Source organism: Oncorhynchus gorbuscha, linkage group LG01 (genome assembly GCF_021184085.1).
Source record: "Oncorhynchus gorbuscha isolate QuinsamMale2020 ecotype Even-year linkage group LG01, OgorEven_v1.0, whole genome shotgun sequence".
NCBI classification, from domain to species: domain Eukaryota; kingdom Metazoa; phylum Chordata; class Actinopteri; order Salmoniformes; family Salmonidae; genus Oncorhynchus; species Oncorhynchus gorbuscha.
Genome location: NC_060173.1, coordinates 115,594,734 through 115,609,032, shown reverse-complemented (window position 1 = coordinate 115,609,032; position 14,299 = coordinate 115,594,734).

Here is a 14,299-nt window from a genome sequence, read left to right as displayed (position 1 = left end):
CCAACCCTCAGCTTCCCTCTTCCCTCAGTCCATCCCATCTCTCTCTGCTGGCCACCCTCTTTGTGTTTCTACGCAGCATCTATCTTTCAACTATGCCATGATGTTTAACATACAATTTCAATCTATCTAATCGAATAGAATCCACAGATTGGGAGTTGAAGATAAATACTTTTACTAAGAGTATTAGTATATTAGTAATTGACTGACCCAGTCTCTCCAGATCTCCTAACAGTACTATTTCTAGGGTCAATTTTAGATCAATGCAATGCATTTTCAGCCATTCCTGAACCTGAGACCAGAAACAGGCTGCCTGAGGGCAATACCAAAATAAAAGGTCTATTGATTCTGTATCCTCACAATAAAATCTGCAGAGCTTCAATGATTTTATGCCCCAAATATTCAACATTTTGTTGGTGGCAAGAATTCTGTATAATATTTTTAGCTGAAAAGCACGAAGTCTTGAATCTTGCGTTTTATATATCAACTCATACATCCTGTACCATGGAATCGGTACATCAAAAATCTCTTCCCAACTATTCTGCAATCTGTATGGCACAGATGTCAACATCCTGGTCCTCAAATGAAACTGGTATACTTTCCTATTTATGCTCATTTTATTCCTCTGCCAGTTTTGATCCTTTATATTGGGCAGACAGACCAGTTCCCTACCTCCTCCCACCGCCACCCTCCTCCTCCAGTATTGATCCTTTATATTGGGCAGACAGACCAGTTCCCTACCTCCTGCCACCCTCCTCCAGTATTGATCCTTTATATTGGGCAGACAGACCAGTTCCCTACCTCCTCCCACTGCCATCTGCCCCTCCAGTTTTGATCCTTTATATTGGGCAGACAGACCAGTTCCCTACCTCCTCCCACTGCCACCTGCCTCCTCCAGTTTTGATCCTTTATATTGGGCAGACAGACCAGTTCCCTACCTCCTGCCACCCTCCTCCAGTTTTGATCCTTTATATTGGGCAGACAGACCAGTTCCCTACCTCCTGCCACCCTCCTCCAGTATTGATCCTTTATAATGGGCAGACAGACCAGTTCCCTATCTCCTGTCACCCTCCTCCAGTTTTGATCCTTTATAATGGGCAGACAGACCAGTTCCCTGCCTCCTCTCACTGCCATTTGCCCCCTCCAGTTTTGATCCTTTATATTGGGCAGACAGACCAGTTCCCTACCTCCTCCAGGTTTGATCCTTTATATTGGGCAGACTGACCAGTTCCCTACCTCCTCCCGCTGCCACCTGCCTCCTCTATTTTTGGGGTAATGCTGTAATCAATTGGTTGTACTCTTGGATTGAGCAGACCTTCCCGTACAATTCTGATACCTCCATGAAGGACATAACTCTACCAGTACAATTTACAATATCATTTAAGAACAAAATACCCTTTTCAAACATCTTTCCCATAAACACAGGTATTTTATCAACCAGCACATTTGAGTTCAGCCATAATATTTGTTTTAATATTTGTTCTGTCTTTTCAGGGGAATTACATTTAAATTGTAGCCAGCTCTGCAATGCTTGTTAGAAGAAGAGAGATACTCTGAAAAAAGTATAATGTTCAATTAATCGAAAATGAGACATGGCAATCTGTACAAAGGCAAAAAAAGGCCATTTTTAAACAATGTATGAGCTTTTCTTATTAATCTACTTAAGAACCATTTAGGGTTCAAATAAAACTTTTGAATGAGTGAAGCTTTTAGAGAGAGGTTTAGTGCTTTTATATTGTATAATCTCAACCCACCCAATTCATATTCATTATATAGATAGGCTTGTTTATTTTGTCTGGTTTAACGTCCCAGATAAAGTGAAATATTTTTTGCTCATAATGATTTGAAAAACAAATCATCAGAAGTAGGCAGTGCCATAAGTAAGTGAGTAAACTGAGATATGACTAAGGAGTTAATCAGGGCCTTTTCTCCATAAATAGACAGCCATTTACCTCTCCATGGTTGCAGGATCTTGTCTATTTTTACAAGTTTTCTATTGAAATTCATTGTGGAGAGCTTATTCATATATTTTGTGATATGAATACCGAGTCTTCTTAATCATCAGCCCATTTTATAGGTAAACTACAGGGTAATGTAAAAGTTTAATTTTTTTCAGGATACAATACGTAATATTGTACACATCATAATTAGGTTTTATTCCAGAGAGTACAGAAAAGTTATCTAGATCTTTCATGAGACATTGCAGGGATATTCAAGGAGACATTGCAGGGATCTTCAAGGAGACATTGCAGGGATCTTCTAGGAGACATTGCAGGGATCTTCAAGGAGACATTGCAGGGATCTTCAAGGAGACATTGCAGGGATCTTCAAGGAGACATTGCAGGGATCTTCAAGGAGACATTGCAGGGATCTTCAAGGAGACATTGCAGGGATCTTCAAGGAGACATTGCAGGGATCTTCAAGGAGACATTGCAGGGACCTTCAAGGAGACATTGCAGGGATCGTCAAGGAGACATTGCAGGGATCGTCAAGGAGACATTGCAGGGATCTTCAAGGAGACATTGCAGGGATCGTCAAGGAGACATTGCAGGGATCGTCAAGGAGACATTGCAGGGATCTTCAAGGAGACATTGCAGGGATCTTCAAGGAGACATTGCAGGGATCGTGAAGGAGACATTGCAGGGATCTTCAAGGAGACATTGCAGGGATCTTCAAGGAGACATTGCAGGGATCTTCAAGGAGACATTGCAGGGATCTTCAAGGAGACATTGCAGGGATCTTCAAGGAGACATTGCAGGGATCTAGCTTGCGGATATAAAACTTGAGTCATCATCACACACGGACACCTTTGTTTTTAATCCTTGGGTTTCTAATCCTCTAATGTTGTCATTGGATCTGATTTCAATAGCTTGCATTTCGATGGACATAACGAATAGATATGGTGACATATTCTTGTCAGGGTTTTCGCTATAATATTCATCAAAAAAACAGTCTAAACATCAACACAAGAAAAAAACCTAAACATTAAAAATGGTCTCATGTAACATAGATTCCTCATAAATGAAGGAGCCGGGCCCATCTACTAGAACTGGAGTTATGTATTCATCATTCCACTGGTGAGAGCTCGGAATCGGTCCGTATCTCACCATCTGGCGCGTCATCGATTTCTCCAGAGTCCTGGAAATGAGAACCTTTCACGCAACATCCGCACAAAACTAACACAGTCACACAGGTGAAGGTTGCTCACAACACAGTGATCATGACATTTTTCCATTTTCCAAATATACCGTCAAACCAATTTGTTACCTGCATTATCGACACCAGAGTTCTCTGCCAGAGCCTTGGTCACTGATCCGTCTGGAGCTGTGTCATCGGGGATGAGCGTACAACATTCTGCTCTGAACCTCATACACCCCCCACCCTTTTCAGCCAGTAACATATCCATATCCTATTCTGACATCCCATCAACCTAGTTGCAGCTGTTATCACCAGAAGATGCTTGATTCCAATCCAGAACTCATCAGGAAACCCCCTTGAAACTCCAATGCTATCAATGTAAACTCTATTGTTTTCCCCTCTATTGTTTTTCCCGTCTATTGTCTGTTGTTTTCCCGTCTGGCCAACACTAGGTCATGGTGTTGGATGAGGGTGAAAGGCATTCCTAAATGTACAAGAGCACATAGGCCTGTCCAATTCCTCGGTAGATTTGGCCATGGCGTCATTTCCCCACACAACCAGCAGATGTCAGCCCTGGGCCTCTTTATCTTACTAAAATCCCCTCAACCAGCCTGTCAGATCACTCGCAGTCTCATCAGTTGTAACATTCTCTGTCCTATTGCAGGTACTCACTTCCCCTATGTCTTTCCCATGAGTATTGTACCGGGCCAAACAGTAATAGTCTCCTCCTGCCACTGTGAAGGGAGGGACGTCTGGATGTCCTGGGCCCATGGGATATAGCTAATGCAGATCAATGCAACTGTCAATGTCTGGCTTCCCTGCCTCCATGAACAGCTTTTCCATGAAGGTCTTTCCTCTGAATCCCATCACATGGAAAGGGAATGGTTGTCAACTGAGGTTTTGTTGTGGCGCAGGCGTACCATTTTTCTTTCGCTACTGATCTGGTTGTATACTGAATCCATTTGGGGAGGCAGGGTAGCCTAGTGGCTAGAGCGTTGGACTAGTAACCGCAAGGTTGCAAGTTCAAACCCCCGAGCTGACAAGGTACAAATCTGTCATTCTGCCCCTGAACAGGCACTTCCACTTTTCCTAGGCTGTCATTGAAAATAAGAATTTGTTCTTAACTGACTTGCCTAGTTAAATAAAGGAAAAATAAAAATTCTAACCATTGGTTAGAATCCCCGTAACCCGTTTCCACCTCAATCAGTTCCTTAAGATCTTTCGTCTGAACTATCCACACTGGCCCTTGGCTGTGGACGACTCTGCTGTCAGTATCTGTTTTGTCAGGGGCTCTGCTTGTATTCTGGCTGACTATAGAGTTATCACCTACCCTAACTTCTTCTACCCAGAATGGCACTAGGGTGTCAACCGAAACCTGGTCAAAACCAACATAGCATAACCCTAGATCCTCTTTCTTCACAATTTTAACGGTAATTCGTACCTTTATGCAATACTTCTCTCCCTTCTGATTGCAGTCAATAACCCTCACCTTCACTATACTCCACCTCCTCCCATACTGTTTACCCAGATCAAGTAACCTCATCGTCTAAACTATGGGTCAAGTTACCACTTTCTGCATTCTCAGGATGGGTCATGGTGTATTTAGGTAGATTGCTCCCACAATAAGACAGCTCAGACCAATCAGCACTTCTGTAAAGCCCCACCCTTTCCCGGAGAACATATCATCATCTAGACGCCAGCCCACACTTCCACTTCTATGAACAGGGAGGACAGGACGGGGTTTCGGGAATCTTCGTTAGAGAGTTAACCTCCAAACCCTATTGGTTTCGGTTCTTCTCCTAACTCTGTGATTGTTTGACAGTGTCAGTGTGTCTTACCCTCCTATATCAATGTGTGATATGAACCCAGGTAGCTCCTTCAGCTATTCTCACCGCGAAAGGCTGTCACCAGGAGTACTTGGTGTGGCCCTTCCCCATGGGGCTGCTTCCTGTCTATTCTCCTCAGGGACTGGATTGAGTGAATCACCTTCTCCAGTAATTCACCTGTAGAGCATAACATCTTGGACATACAGGTTTGGTTAACAAACAGTCTTCTCATTTGTTCTGCTAGTATATCTTTCACTTCTATGCCTACTTGTTAGCTAGAATTTTTAAATTGTATTTGTTTATTATCCAATAGGCCACAAAAGTGTCCTATCCTAGGCCCCCCTAGGTCGCGTCCTATCCTAGGCCACAACTACCCATCCCCCCTTTGATACCTGGCTCCGCCCAGGTAACAGCATTGCCGCATTATCTAAACAATTGACTTAGGTAAGATTAGTAAATTATCGTTTGGTCTGACATTATCATGTAGGAGCGCCCCTTTCATTCTCTTTATGCCCAATTTTCCCCGGGGCGTATTTGTCTATCCTGTATCAATTCTCTGTCAAGTGTCTTATCTACTTTAAGAGTTGTGCTGCTTTGTATGTTCTTAGATATATATGTGCTTGTCTATTTAAACAGTAACCTTTCTCTCCTTTCTTATCTCACAGGCACTGGTCAATGCTACCATTTGGGCCTGCTGTGCCAAATCATTTCTGGGCAATGTTTCCGTGTTTAACACCATAGTTCCTGAAACCAACTAAGCGCTTTTGTCTCCACTCAGTAACTGTTATCTACCCATTCTGTGTCACTCCTATCTTGCTCATTTCCTGGCCCCCCTTTTCCACCTTCTCTTCTCTGCTCTGAAACCTTCAAGGTCTCAGCAGTGCGAGGAGGGCTCCTCCGTCTGCCCTTTCCCCTATCTGTCTGTAGCTCTTTCTCATAACAGTCAGAACAAATATGTGTTGTTTCCAGATATTAACTAAGTGTCTCACTGTTTTGGCTTTATCTGAACTCATAGATTTTTAGAAAAAAACATGTCTATGTTGGCAATCTCTAAAGTAATTACATTGGTTGATTAAGGTTGTCTCGATCCTATCAATAATCCTGAATCACCACAGATGTCATATATTCCTGTCCTGATGGCCTGGATTAGGTTCTAAATGCTTAACATAAATCTACCATTAATCCAGGGCCGTTTCTTTCTTCTCATTGTTTTAAATTACAACTATGTCAAGGAACTATAAACTCGTTCATAATTATCAGTTACTCAATTTACCTCAATATCAGTATCACAAATGACCTGAAATGGCCCTCCCTTGAGGCTGATCAGAACACAAGGGAAAACCATGATAGAGGTCAAAGGTTACTCCACCCTTTTACAGTCGTTTTCCATACTATATTAGACAAATTAAAGAACCCTAAAGAATTCACGTGTTTAATTAAAGCTCAGTAAATTAAACTTCTAATATACCATATTTGAGTATACCCCTTTAAGATGAATTGTCTCTGGGAAACATGGAAATCCCCCCCCAAATCCAAACGTTTACTAAAAACAAAATCTAATAATAATGACAATTCTATTGTACTCCCTCAAATTATTAGTTTTAAATTTCCTCAATGGTTATATCTAAAACCCATTCAGTCTCTCTTCAACCAGTCTCCCCAAAATGCTTGATAGGAATACCCTGCCATTGGACACACACAACTGTGATAAACGTGCACTGACCTTTTAATATAAAAAATAATCAGCCTGCAATCCACTTTGCGGACCTGTCATGGTTCCATGTAATGGAAACAGATTATAATGTTAGTATACCTTAACCTCCTGTTAAATTTCACTAAACAATCAAACTAAAATCAATAAAGAACTATCACAAAACTTTTACAATTCAACTATTCAGACCTCCTCTCTCTTACAGCTAAATAGTAGCCCAGTGAACGCTACCAACTGTCCTCTTCTTACCAGTGGACAAAAATATAACCTCTCCTTCAACCACGTTCTGCCTTACCGCTATCGTACGATTAAAACCAAACTTTACAACTGTCCCTTCTTTCGGCTTCACCCTTATGAATTGACCCCGCCTTAAAAGTAATATGCAAATTGCCAAAATGTATAACCTACATCAGTCAAAGGTAAACAATTTAATTTGAAGTTACCTTCTGCTAGCTGGACAAAATGCTATGCTAGGCTATCGATAAACTTACACAAATGCTTGTCTAGCTTTGGCTGTAAAGCATATTTTGAAAATTTCGAGATAAACAAAAGGCTAAGCTGTGTCTCAATATATTTCACTTGTGATTTTCATGAATAGGAATATTTTCTAGGAATATTTATGTGCGTTGCGTTATGCTAATTAGTGTCAGTCAATGACTACGCTCCCTCATGCGGGATGGGGAGTCATTAGAGGTTAAAACGTTCCGTTTATATCCTAAACAAACACTAAAGAATCGTATCTCTCCCAGCAAAACATATGAGAATTTGAATTACAATCAGAATGAAGTCTATCGGTGCCAAGGCTGAGATACGAACCCCGAGTCTCCTGCGTTGTAGGCAAAAGTTTTACCGCTGCCCTAATTTAATGGTCCCGAGGAATTCTCCCTACTCTCGCTCTCCTTGTCTCTGCCTTTTCTCTTTCTCTCCTGATTGTCGTGCCTGACTTTCCCCTTAGTTGAATTACAAATTCGGTGGTTGTGCCCTACTCGGTCACAATGTTTACAGGGAGCATTACACTCCCGGGCAAAATGTCCTGTTTCATTGCAATTGAAACATTTTTCAACCTGCTCTTTTTACAGTCTCGGTGGTTATGGCCTACTTTAGTGCAGTGTTTACACGGTGCCTCACAATCTCTATGACCCAGTTTGTGACAGTTAAAGCATCTATCTCCCCCTTTCTTTTGACTGTCTCCACTTTTCTCCACTTTTTCCCTTTCTCTACCCAATCCACTTTCTCGATAAATCCTGTCCTCCTTCCCCAGCCCGTGGGTTCGGTAAGGTAATTAGGGGATATTCACTGACCTCTTCTCCTTCCTCGGCCTCTAGCTACTCTGACTCTACCCCCCTTCTCCCTGAGCTCTGATTATGTGACTTCAGCCTTCTGAGGGATAAATCCTGTCCTCCTTCCCCAGCCCGTGGGTTCGGTAAGGTAATTAGGGGATATTCACTGACCTCTTCTCCTTCCTCGGCCTCTAGCTACTCTGACTCTATCCCCCTTCTCCCTGGGCTCTGATTATGTGACTTCAGCCTTCTGATGGATAAAGCCTGGTCTCTACCCCTTTTCTCCTCTTCCTGTCGCTTGTTTACTCTGTGTCCTAGTTCAGTTAAATCTTTCCTGACTTTCCCTAGGGCAGCTAGCCCTATCCTTTCCTCCTCCTACTTGCTACTTACATCTTCCTTCTTTTTTACTTCCTTTTTCTTTCCTCCCTCCGCTCTCTTCCTCGCCTCGGCTAACCATACCCTCGCTGTGTCCAGCCCCTCTGCTCGTTGTTTATCTGCCTTGTCTCCACATGCCTTATGTATCTGTTTTATACGTTTTATCTGCTTTTCTACATCTAGACGCCCATCAAATTCATACTTCTTTCTCCATTTTTTTAACCAAAATCAATATTTATTTGATCTTTCAGCTCCATATAGCGCTCATCTCCCGTTAATTCCAGGACCTCCTTTGAGGATTTTTGAGGTCACTATATTATCACAATCTATTTATTTCTATGATCCTCTATGTTATCCTATTTTAATAAACTCACAATCTTGTAGTCATGTGCTCTATTTTTCTCGTTATCCTATTACTATAGCTGCTCTCCTGACTATGTGTGTGTCTCTTCATTATCACAATCTATGTGTATGTATTTCTATGATCTAAGTATGTGCTCTATTTTTCTCGTTATCCTATTACTATAGCTGCTCTCCTGACTATATGTGTGTCTCTTCATGCTCACAATCTATGTGTGAGCATGTTTGATGTGTGTTTCTCCTTCTGGAAACTTTATCTATAGGATTGACTGTCGATCGGACATTAGGACTCACCCGTAAAACTATAAGCTATCACCCAGGGGTCTTAAATCCCTAGTTAACATCCTGTTTCATGTTTCATGTTCATGTTTAAAGTTAATATCTTGTAACTTACTCCGCTATATAGACTGGGAAAAGCAATGTAGTCACCGTCTCTGTACCGGCCTGTTATGGAACCCCAATGTCAGGGGACAGGTCTTTCATTTACGGGTCAATGACACGCCCGTGTACGGTATTTCGGCGTGGTACCTTCGGACGGCAGGGACAGGTATTGAGTTCCGGCTCTCTTGTCAAGAGAATTATGTTCTCAGTGTTCATAAACCCAATTGAATTGATTACTCAGCCTGATACCCAGAATTTGTAGGAAACTGGTTGGAATGAATCTGGAGGAGGCCCAGCTACAATTGTCAGGAGTGTTTATTTAGAGAGCTCTGCCTATCATTTCCGGTACATTGGTCTATATACCTCACATTTCGCCATAAATGTCCCTCCTCCTCTCAGATACAATGGCAATATAGTTCACAAGTCTTCTCACATTGTCTGCGACCTGTTAAACGATCTACTACCAGCCCAAGGTCTCTCCCCTCCCTGGGTGGGGACAGAATGTCCTGTAAGAAACACAGTATTCCAGCCTGTCTGACGATCGCTCCATTATGTTTCTCACCCTGCTTACATACTAAAAAGGAACAGAAAGTCCTTGTTCTAATTTTTGACTAAAACTACACACATTAGTTCTATGATTTCTAGAACGAGAACAATAAAGATGTAGGATCTTAATTTGAGCCAATTTGCTGCAGCAGCAACAGGAAATACTAATTATTATGTGGATTATAATTACTTAATATTTTTGTAGGGGTTGACACATTTTTCGTAAGTGAAAATCAAGTCTGAAATTTCTAAGTGGAAATTACAAACTTCAAAACCCTTTTTAAACCTCAAATACCTTACGTTTTTAAAATGTCCTCCTGGAACAGTGTGATCAAATTGAGATCCTACATCTATTGGTGAAATTCAATATATTTTGATGTAATCAATGTATCTAAAGCAAAAAGGAAACATTTATTTGAGTATAATTTTATATTATTAACACAGAAACACCAAAGTTAATGTTCAGGACCAGTCAAAAGTTTGGACACACCTTCTCATTCAAGGCCTTTTCTTTATTTTAACTATTTTCTACATTGTAGAATAATAGTGAAGACATCAAAACTATGAAATAACACATATGGAATCATGTAGTAACCAAAAAAAGTGTTACACAAATTAAAATAGATTTACACTGCTCAAAAAAATAAAGGGAACACTTAAGCAACACAATGTAACTCCAAGTCAATCACACTTCTGTGAAATCAAACTGTCCACTTAGGAAGCAACACTGATTGACAATAAATTTCACATGCTGTTGTGCAAATGGAATAGACAACAGGTGGAAATTATAGGCAATTAGCAAGACACCCCCAATAAAGGAGTGGTTCTGCAGGTGGTGACCAGACCACTTCTCAGTTCCTATGCTTCCTGGCTGATGTTTTGGTCACTTTTGAATGCTGGTGGTGCTTTCACTCTAGAGGTAGCATGAGACGGAGTCTACAACCCACACAAGTGGCTCAGGTAGTGCAGCTCATCCAGGATGACACATCAATGCGAGCTGTGGCAAGAAGGTTTGCTGTTTCTGTCAGCGTACTGTGCAGAGCATGGAGGCGCTACCAGGAGACAGGCCAGTACATCAGGAGACGTGGAGGAGGCCGTAGGAGGGCAACAACCCAGCAGCAGGACCGCTACCTCCTCCTTTGTGCAAGGAGGAGCAGAAGGAGCACTGCCAGAGCCCTGCAAAATGACCTCCAGCAGGCCACAAATGTGCATGTGTCTGCTCAAATGGTCAGAAACAGACTCCATGAGGGTGGTATGAGGGCCCGACGTCCACACGTGGGGGTTGTGCTTACAGCCCAACACTGTGCAGGACGTTTGGCATTTGCCAGAGAACACCAAGATTGGCAAATTCGCCACTGGCGCCCTGTGCTCTTCACAGATGAAAGCAGGTTCACACTGAGCACATGTGACAGACGTGACAGTCTGGAATCGCCGGGGAGAATGTTCTGCTGCCTGCAACATCCTCCAGCATGACCGGTTTGGCGGTGGGTCAGTCATGGTGTGGGGTGGCATTTCTTTGGGGAGCCACACAGCCCTCCATGTGCTCGCCAGAGGTAGCCTGACTGCCATTAGGTACGGAGATGAGATCCTCAGACCCCTTGTGAGACCATATGCTGGTGTGTTTGTCCCTGGCTTCCTCCTAATGCAAAACAATGCTAGACCTCATGTGGCTGGAGTGTGTCAGCAGTTCCTGCAAGATGAAGGCATTGATGCTATGGACTGGCCCGCCCGTTCCCCAGACCTGAATCCAATTGAGCACATCTGGGACATCATGTCTCACTCCATACACCAATGCCACGTTGCACCACAGACTGTCCAGGAGTTTAACCGAGCCAGCTCAATGTTTAACCGAGCCAGCTCAATGTTTAACCGAGCCAGCTGAATGTTTAACCAAGCCAGCTGAAAGTAATCTACACTGAACAAAAATATAAACTCAAAATGCAACATTTTTAAATATTTGACTGAGTTACAGTTGTCGTGTCTTTACTATCATTAAACTGAAGAATTATAGTTTTTATCAAAGATTCTCTGTCATTAGTATTACACGATCAAACTGATTAATCATGTAACTGTAATTAACTAGGAAGTCGGGGCACCAAGAAAAATATTCAGATTACAAAATTATCATTTCCTAATTTAACCTTTCAGATATTTTCATATCTGATCAGTATTCTTCTGATTAATGAATGCTTTACTTTACGTCACGTTAGTCTCATTCCAAACGTCGTAAATTGTTGGTTATCTGCACGAACCCAGTCTTCACTATGAGTCATCCATACATCAATTGTCTTAAATCATTTATTTATTAACTAACTAAACAATCACAGAAGTGCACACAGAAACAAAGTAAATATGGTTATAAGAAATGATAGGAGAATGTGCCCTAGTGGGCTAAACCGGCATCGCGGCTTGGTGGACAAAAGGGAAGTGGGGATCGACTGAAGTTGACTACTGATAATTTTAACAATTGAAATGCTAATCATTTGCACATGAACGCTCACTCATTCGGGAACAATTGCAATCACAATATATATTTACTCTCAGTGAGTCGTCTTGATCGCTGTTGAAAAGTTAGTTTCAGTTGGAGAGTTTTCATCCTCTCTCTCGCTCTCTCTCGCTCTCTCTCTCTCTCTCTCTCTCTCTCTCTCTCTCTCTCTCTCTCTCTCTCTCTCTCTCTCTCTCTCTCTGTCGTGGTTAGAGGGGATAATTCAGAGCGACATTCATTCATGTTGTTGTAGAATGGATGTTTCGGCGGTTGTCGTTCTTCGTGTACAATGATACCGAATTCCTAGCTGCAGACCAGTAATTAATATCAAAGACTTGTTTAACCATGTGGTATGGTTAAAATATTCAGCAATGGTCTTACAACCTTCGTCTTCTCCAAATGGAGAAAAACATGGTCTACTGAGAATTTCTCAAAGTTGGGGTTTTATTTGGAATGGCAGAAAAGGGGCTGTCCCAGGATGTCTGACCCTAACCGGGCTGAGGGGCGGTCCAGGATGTCTGACCCTAACTGGGCTGAGGGGCGGTCCAGGATGTCTGACCCTAACCGGGCTCAGGGGCGGTCCAGGATGTCTGACCCTAACTGGGCTCAGGGGCGGTCCAGGATGTCTGACCCTAACTGGGCTCAGGGGTGGTCCAGGATGTTTGACCCTAACTGGGCTCAGGGGCGGTCCAGGATGTCTGACCCTAACTGGGCTCAGGGGCGGTCCAGGATGTCTGACCCTAACTGGGCTCAGGGGCGGTCCAGGATGTCTGACCCTAACTGGGCTCAGGGGCGGTCCAGGATGTCTGACCCTAACTGGGCTCAGGGGCGGTCCAGGATGTCTGACCCTAACTGGGCTCAGGGGCGGTCCAGGATGTCTGACCCTAACTGGGCTCAGGGGCGGTCCAGGATGCCTGACCCTAACTGGGCTCAGGGGCTGTCCCAGGATGCCTGACCCTAACTGGGCTCAGGGGCTGTCCCAGGATGCCTGACCCTAACTGGGCTCAGGGGCGGTCCCAGGATGCCTGACCCTAACTGGGCTCATGGGCGGTCCTCTGATTTAGTTCAACTCAAAAAGAGAATTGGATTTTCCTTCATTAAACAGTCCAAAATCACATTACACAATTTTACAAACAGTATCATCCTCACACATTCATCTTATACAACAATTAGATGTAAGCCTCATATTTGAGGCTATTATATAAACACCGTCTCCCATGAGTTTCACATAATTGTACCAAATGGTCCAGTTCGTAGCTGGATTCTTCACCGGTCTTTTATATCTTCTCCAGAACATAAGTGTTGTTCGGACCTCAAGTTCTGTGAGGTGGAAGAACTTCCTTTGTTCTCTATGAAGATTCACTCTGTCTCTATACTGCGTGGCCATGAGGCAGGGTCTTCCCTAGGAATTTACAACCTCTCTGACCACAGCAGCATGGTTGTAGGAGCAGAGAGCGGGGGATGGTGCTCGCTGTACCCAAAGATTGCAACGTCATGACACAGTTCATATAAGGAAATCAGTCAATTGAAATAAATTCATTGGGCCATAATCTCTGGAATTCATGACTGGGAATACAAATATCCATCTGCTGGTATCAGATACTGTACCGTAAACAAAAATTAGGGGAGTGGATCAGAAAACCTGTCCGTATCTGGTGTGACCCACCATTTGCCTCATGCAGAGTGACACATCTCCTTCACATAGAGTTGATCAGGCTGTTGATTGCGGCCTGTGGAATGTTGTCCCACTCCTCTTCAATTGCTGTGCGAAGTTGCTGGATTTTGTTTTGTGACAAAACTGCACATTTTAAAGTGGCCTTTTATTGTCCCCAACACAAGGTACACCTGTGTAATGATCATGCTATTTAATCAGCTTCTTGATATGCCACACCTGTCAGGTGGATGGATTATCTTGGCAAATGAGAAATGCTCACTGACAGGGATGTAAACAAATTTGTTCACAAAATCAGTGAAATACTTTATTTGTGCGGGTGGAACATTTCTGGGATCTTTTATTTCAGCTCATGAATCATGTGACCAACACTTTACATGTTGCGTTTATAATTTTTGTTCAGTGTAGCTGTAGACATTGGTTCCTAACGGTTACTAGTCAGTATTATGGGATGTAGACATTGGTTCCTAACGGTTACTAGTCAGTACTGTGGGATGTAAATAAAAATAACACAGTCGGACCACTCTA